Source organism: Diaphorina citri, unplaced genomic scaffold, assembly GCF_000475195.1.
Source record: "Diaphorina citri unplaced genomic scaffold, Diaci psyllid genome assembly version 1.1 scaffold503, whole genome shotgun sequence".
NCBI classification, from domain to species: Eukaryota; Metazoa; Arthropoda; class Insecta; order Hemiptera; family Psyllidae; genus Diaphorina; species Diaphorina citri.
In genome coordinates this window covers 109,108-116,842 of record NW_007377938.1, presented here as the reverse complement: position 1 = coordinate 116,842, position 7,735 = coordinate 109,108, and positions in this window count along the sequence as shown.

The window sequence follows — 7,735 nt, the reverse complement described above, 5'->3', positions numbered from 1 at the left end:
AGATTTCTTCAGCTCCTGTCGTGCGTGGTAAATATCTGGATGGGTGACCGTATGTGCCATCACGTACAGCTATTTTCTGGGTGCACTCAGCTGCAGCGTTTAGACTTGTGAAGGTTGGAAAGGTTGGAACTCCTTATGTCTGTTTTTCTTTCCCTTTTTACTCTGGTAAAAATGGTATAATGAATACTCGCTAAGGTCACTACTCGATTGAAGGTTTCTCACAGTTAAGGCCGTTCCCAATTGTTCGGAAAAATAAGTGGGAACACTCTCATTCTTACATTGCCTACAGGACATTCGGAAAAAATCGTGTAAAACTCACAAGTAGGAACGGGCCGTTAGCAGTTCATTGTTAAAGAGTCACCTCTCCCAAAGCACTACAGTGTTTAAAAGCGGCGTTTTTTACGAGACGAGGATCAGCATAAGATTATTCTTCTTAGAAAGCGCGCTTTCTTTAATAATTTCAACTAGAAAGCGCGTACACAGACGAGGTCGTAAAATACATACTCTTCTTCTTTTACTCCACCTTATCCCAATTCTATTTGGGGTCGGCGTTTCCATCTTGTATTCTACTCCTCCATTTCCGTCTGTCCAATGCTTCCTCTTTTCTCCATCCCTTCTCTCTAAGGTCCTCCTCCACTTTATCTCTCCATCTCATTTTCGGCCTACCCCTTCTCCGCGAAATTGTACCTATTATGTGAAGAAATGAGGAAAAGAAAAAGAAGAAGAGGAGGAGAAGAAGAGAGAAACAGGAGGGAAAGAAAAGAAGGAGAGAAATGTGGGGAGGAGGATAAAAAGAAGAAGAGAAAGGAGAACAAGGGAGAGGAGAGAGAAACATCAGGTAAAGAAGGACAGGAAAGAAGGGTAAGAGAGAAGAAAAGGAGAAGGAGGAAAAGGAAAAAGAGAAGAAATAAACAACAGGAGGAAGAGTATAGGAAAAGAACCAGACGAAGGAAAAGAAAGAGGAAAAGGATGTTAGAAGCAGGAAAAGCAAAAAAATCTGTCACGTCACTGATGCAATGGAAAAAAGAACCATCATATACCGACAACAACCCACACTATTCTTCTTTTTAAATGTAGGTACCTAGGTCCCTACTTTTTTGATTCAGAATAATATAAAATAGTTTTAAATAGACCAAGGTAGTCAAACGATATACAAGAAAATTTAGTTACCTACCTATACCTACATTTAAAGTTACCTATGTATGTAGAAGTGTTATGGAAGGAAGACCGACAACCCAAAAAGAACGCAATATTCATGAAAGATATAAAGTTAATAAAACTAATGGAAGCCGAATCCGACACGAAATTAAAAACAAATATTTATCAAAATTATTTTCACCACCAAAAGAAAGCTCTACCCTAACTCTTCTCCAGGTACACCTCTCCATTCTATTCTATTCCAGACTACGGAGAAGTGACAAATGGCTTTCGATTAAACATTAAAACAATCACAACGGAACCAGAACAATTTAGAATGGTTGAAATCATTAGGGAATCAAAGATACTACCTAAAAACGCCTTTCAGTCAGATTATTCACTATTCAGATATCTTTTTTTTTTTTTTTTGCCAGCCTAGTTATATTACAAAGAAAAAAAATCCCCATTTAACTGTGACTCAGAGATTTCTTCAGCTCCTGTCGTGCGTGGTAAATATCTGGATGGGTGACCGTATGTGCCATCACGTAGGTACAGCGTACAGCTATTTTCTGGGTGCACTCAGCTGCAGCGTTTAGACTTGTGAAGGTTGGAAAGGTCGGTAGTTACTCCTATGTGTTTAAAAGTCCACCTGCCTCGGTGGTGTAGTGGTCAAGGCGTTCGCCTGGTGAACAGGAGGGCGTGGGTTCAATCCCAGCCGAGGTATGGAATTTTATCCTCAATATAATTCTCTCTACCAAGCGGCATTTTTTACCATATACGAGGAGCAGAATAATTTTAATATTTCTTTTTAGAAAGCGCGCTTTCTTTTGTAATTTCAACTAGAAAGCGCGTACACAGACGAGGTCGTAAAATACATACATAGATCAACTTGGGGGGGAATCGTAAACTTCCAGACACTTTTTTCCTCCTCCTTCATAGCATTCGCCTCCTCCTCCTCCTCCTTCACAATCTAAGCCTCCCCTTCTTTCTCCTTCTTTTATCTCCGTTATTCTCATCCTCCTCCTCTTTACTTACATACTCTCCGTCCTTCTTCTTCTGCTCCTCCTCTGTCTCCTCGTCCTTTTCCTCCACTTAAGATTCTTCTTCTCCTCTTATTCCTTTTCTTCCTCTTTCTTTGCCGTCTCCTCCTCCTTCTACTCTAAATCTTCTTTCCCTCCTCCTCCTCCACTTCTCGACCTCCTCTTTGATAAAAGGGGTGGATGGAAGAAGACTGGAAGGGAAAGAGAGACGAAGAGAGAGAGAAAGAAAGAGGAGGGGAGGAGAGAGAGAAAGAAAGAGGAGGGGAAGAGAGAGAGGGGAGGAGAGAGGAAAAGAGGAGAGATACTTGCTCCCATCGCGCGAGTTTAATGTGACATCATCATTACAGTTTAATATCCTCCTTCACAATCTAAGCCTTCCCTTCTTTCTCCTTCTTTTACCTCCCTTATTCTCCTCCTCCTCCTCTTTGCTTACATACTCTCCGTCCTTCTTCTTCTCCTCCTCCTCTGTCTCCTCGTCCTTCTCCTCCACTTAAGATTCTTCTCCTCCTCCTTCCCCTCTTATTCTTTTTCTTCCTCTTTCTTTGCCGTCTCCTCCTCCTTCTACTCTAAATCTTCTTTCCCTCCTTCTCCTCCACTTCTCGACCTCCTCTGTGATAAAAGGGGTGGATGGAAGAAGACTGGAAGGGAAAGAGAGAGGAGAGAGGAAGACTGGAAGGGGGAAGAGAGACGAAGAGAGAATGAGAGAGAGAGAGAGGGGAGGAGAGAGGAAAAGAGGAGAGATACTTGCTCCCATCGCGCGAGTTTAATGTGACATCATCATTACAGTTTAATATTGTGTGTGTTTTCATATTTATTCATGGCATAAAATCTACTTATGAAGAGATTCAGGGGGGTAGGGGAGGGAAAGGAGGGGGGAGGAGGAGGAGAAGAGAGAGGAGGAGGAGGAGGATGTCCTATTATGAGATTTTATACGGGAGGCTCCGTCAAAATGGAGACGTACTCGTTCCGAAAGCAAAGCGGAGTGCTTATTTTGTTCCTAAGTACTAGGGAATTATGGTAAGTACCTTTCAGGAGTACCTATGGCTACGAATCTCGTCTCGAAATTCAAGAGACAACTTTTTATTATTATTAGTATTCTTATTGTTATTATTATTAATATTTTTTATGTATATCATTTCCACTTCATTACTTACTTTCTTAATTATTGACGTTTGAATTATGTACAATTATTGTATTTATGTTCAATAAAAATTTGATTTGATTTGACAAGAACCTCGGCGGATTGAAAACTTTTCATCTCGTCTGGACATTTACTGACGAGATAAGTCTTGTCGAGAGGAAAACTTGTGAGTGACCCACCTGTCACTCACTCAAAAAGACCGGGTTTGTTTTTGTTTCCCCCATGGCTGCCTTTTTTGGCAAAGTTTTTTTACAATAAAATTCAAATACCTAAAATGTTCAATTAAGATTAAGATTGAAAGTTAATATCGCCAGCCTAGTTAGTTTAGTTGGTAGTGCGTCTGCCTTGTAAGCGCTAGGCCGCGGGTTCGATTCCCGCCCGGGGCGGATTTTATCAGTTTAATATTGTGTGTGTTTTCATATTTATTCATGGCATAAAATCTACTTATGAAGAGATTCAGGGGGGTAGGGGAGGGAAAGGAGGGGGGAGGAGGAGGAGAAGAGAGAGGAGGAGGAGGAGGATGTCCTATTATGAGATTTTATACGGGAGGCTCCGTCAAAATGGAGACGTACTCGTTCCGAAAGCAAAGCGGAGTGCTTATTTTGTTCCTAAGTACTAGGGCATTATGGTAAGTACCTTTCAGGAGTACCTATGGCTACGAATCTCGTCTCGAAATTCAAGAGACAACTTTTTATTATTATTAGTATTCTTATTGTTATTATTATTAATATTTTTTATGTATATCATTTCCACTTCATTACTTACTTTCTTAATTATTGACGTTTGAATTATGTACAATTATTGTATTTATGTTCAATAAAAATTTGATTTGATTCGATCATTTCTACTTCATTACTTACTTTCTTAATTATTGACGTTTGAATTATGTACAATTATTGTATTTATGTTCAATAAAAATTTGATTTGATTTGACAAGAACCTCGGCGGATTGAAAACTTTTCATCTCGTCTGGACATTTACTGACGAGATAAGTCTTGTCGAGAGGAAAACTTATGAGTGTTGAGTGACCCACCTGTCACTCACTCAAAAAGACCGGGTTTGTTTTTGATTCCCCCATGGCTGCCTTTTTTGGGAAAGTTTTTATACAATAAAATATGCAATGAAATTCAAATAAAATGTTCAATTAAGATTAAGATTGAAAGTTAATATCGCCAGCCTAGTTGGCTTAGTTGGTAGTGCGTCTGCCTTGTAAGCGCTAGGCCGCGGGTTCGATTCCCGCCCGGGGCGGATTTTATCCTGATGGGATAATGTTCGTTCTCGGAACGGCTGGCTTTCTCCTATCCTGTATTCCTTCTCTCTTCGATTTCGGGACGATAAGACCATAGCAGTTACAGTTACCTCTGTCAAACCTCTCTCTCAAAAAAAAAAAGTTAATATCCTTGTTGACGGGGCCTTGCGCAATATTGTGTGCAAAATACTCGCCCACCATTACCCCAAATACCAGCACCTTCACCCTGACATCCAATCCCACCCCTAACCACTTGGGGTAGGTAGGGTTAGGGACTATTTGGGTTAGGCAGGGGTGGGGTTGTACCCTCGTGTGCAAAAAATACTCACCCACCATTACCCCAAATACAAGCACCTTCACCCTGACATCCAATCCCACCCCTAACCATCTTTTGGGGTAGGTAGGGTTAGGGACTATTTGGGTTAGGCAGGGGTGGGGTTGTACCCTCACTCACGACCCCGACCCCAAACACAATAACGGCAATAATTTACTCACATTTTATGGGTATTTTCATTTCCCTCCCTCCCTCTCGCTCTCTCTCTCTATCTCTTTCTTACTTTCCTTTTTTTCCATCATATTATCTTTTTATTTTTCGTATCTCTTTCTCTCTCTTCCTCCTTCCCTCTCTCCCTCTCTACCTTTCGTCTATTTCTTCCCATTTCTCTCTCTCTCTCTCTCTCTCTCTCTCTCTCTCTCTCTCTCCACTGCGTGACGGTAAGACGTAGGTAAGTTTACTAAAACACGTTTCTGCACAAGCGCAGAAACGTGTTTTCGTCAAATGACGTTACAGAGAGTTCAGTTAACGGGACGCTAATTTTGGTTACAAAAACTCGCTACGTTATCAGGACGAATAGGGTAAGTGTACCATTTATTCGCCCACCTAAAAAACGTACCATTTATTGGCCCACCTGCCCACATTTATTTTTCTAATTTTTGTTTTTATGACTACAGTTAGCACTGGTTCGATAGCAGTCTTTAAGCCCTTTCTTTTGATGAAATTGGATCTTGAAAAAGTTCATCCAGTTCAGACACTTGTGGCGTAGGTACAGGTGGGCCAATAAAGGGTACGTTTTTTAGGTGGGCGAATAAATGGTACACTTACCCTACGAATTAAGGTCCATGTACCTACCCTTACCGGTCACCTTACGTCTAACTTGTACCATATTACTTTTTTTTAAGAGGTTTGACAGAGGGAACTGTAACTCCTATGATCTTATCGTCCCGAAATCGAAGAGAGAAGGAAGACAGGATAGGCGAAAGCCAGCCGTTCCGAGAACGAACATTATCCCATCAGGATAAAAAAGGGTACGTTTTTTAGGTGGGCGAATAAATGGTACACTTACCCTACGAATTAAGGTCCATGTACCTACCCTTACCTGTCACCTTACGTCTAACTTGTACCATATTACTTTTTTTTTAAGAGGTTTGACAGAGGGAACTGTGACTGCTATGATCTTATCGTCCCGAAATCGAAGAGAGAAGGAAGACAGGACAGGAGAAAGCCAGCCGTTCCGAGAACGAACATTATCCCCCCGCCCCGGGCGGGAATCGAACCCGCGGCCTAGCGCTTACAAGGCAGACGCACTACCAACTAAGCTAACTAGGCTGGCAAAGAGAGAAGGAAGACAGGATAGGAGAAAGCCAGCCGTTCCGAGAACAAACATTATCCCATCAGGATAAAATCCGCCCGGGCGGGAATCGAGGATAGGAGAAAGCCAGCCGTTCCGAGAACGAACATTATCCCATCAGGATAAAATCCGCCTCGGGCGGGAATCGAGCCCAGTGGCCTAGCGCTTACAAGGCAGACGCACTACCAACTAAGCTAGCTAGGCTGGCTGAACCTTAACTTAATTTATGCCGTAGGACGAAAGCCAGCCGTTCCGAGAACGAACATTATCCCATCAGGATAAAATCCGCCCCGGGCGGGAATCGAACCCGAGCCTAGCGCTTACAAGGCAGACGCGCTACCAACTAAGCTAACTAGGCTGGCTCATATTACTTTATATTGGACGTGCAGTTGATTCAGTGTAAAGGAACATGGAGCATGCTAGCCCTAAGGTGACGGAGCGGAGACGGAAAGTATCCGTGCATGAGGGATAAGTGTGCTTGGACCTTTATATTGACCGTCTGGCGTGAACAATTTTGTGAGAAAGCCAAGTGCAACAAAAATACATTGGTATTTCTTTTGGGGGGAGTCTTTTTATCTTTCAATGATCAAAATCCAAAATATATAGGTACACGTACTTGGGTTCAGCAGTGTATATTAATTGTGTATTATTTTCTGTAGTTGACTGTTTTAGGAGAAAGTAGGGGATACATATTACTAGTGGGATACATTGGTAGTGGGAGTCTTTTTATCTTTCAATGATCAAAATCCAAAACATATACACGTACTTCGGTTCAGCAGTGTATATTAATTGTGTATTATTTTCTGTAGTTGACTGTTTTAGGAGAAAGTAGGGGATACATATTACTAGTGGGATACGTACATACATAGGTATTACTAGTGGTTGACCCGTCCTTTGTACGGGATCAGCGTGGCATAAGAGTCATAACTTTGAGGTGCTGCCATTTTCAATCGCTACATTGGTAGTGGCAGTCTTTTTATCTTTCAATGATCAAACTCCAAAACATATATACACGTACTTCGGTTCAGCAGTGTGTATTAATTGTGTATTATTTTCTGTAGTTGACTGTTTTAGGAGAAAGTAGGGGATACATATTACTAGTGGGATACGTACATACATAGCTATTACTAGTGGTTGACCCGTCCTTTGTACGGGATCAGCGTGGCATAAGAGTCATGACTTTGAGGTGCTGCCATTTTGATTCGCGATGGAATATGACAAATTTAAATAGCCTATGTCACCCTCAGTACTCTTCTCAACAACCACAAAAAATTTCATCAAAATCGGTCAAGCCGTTTTTTCGTGAAAAGAGGACAACAAAAGGTCCATCCGAGTAACAGCGCCGTAACAGACAGACATACATGTACATGTTTCTGTGTATGCAATATGCAACAATTTTAAGCGTCGAGATTTGGCGCGTTGACTCTCTCCAGTGGGTGATGGCGTGCGGTTTGTTGCAGATTTTCAGAACCACATGTTATACTGGGGTTCCCACGATGTTCTAGTTCAGAAAATTAAAAAAGGTTCTCTAACTTATGTT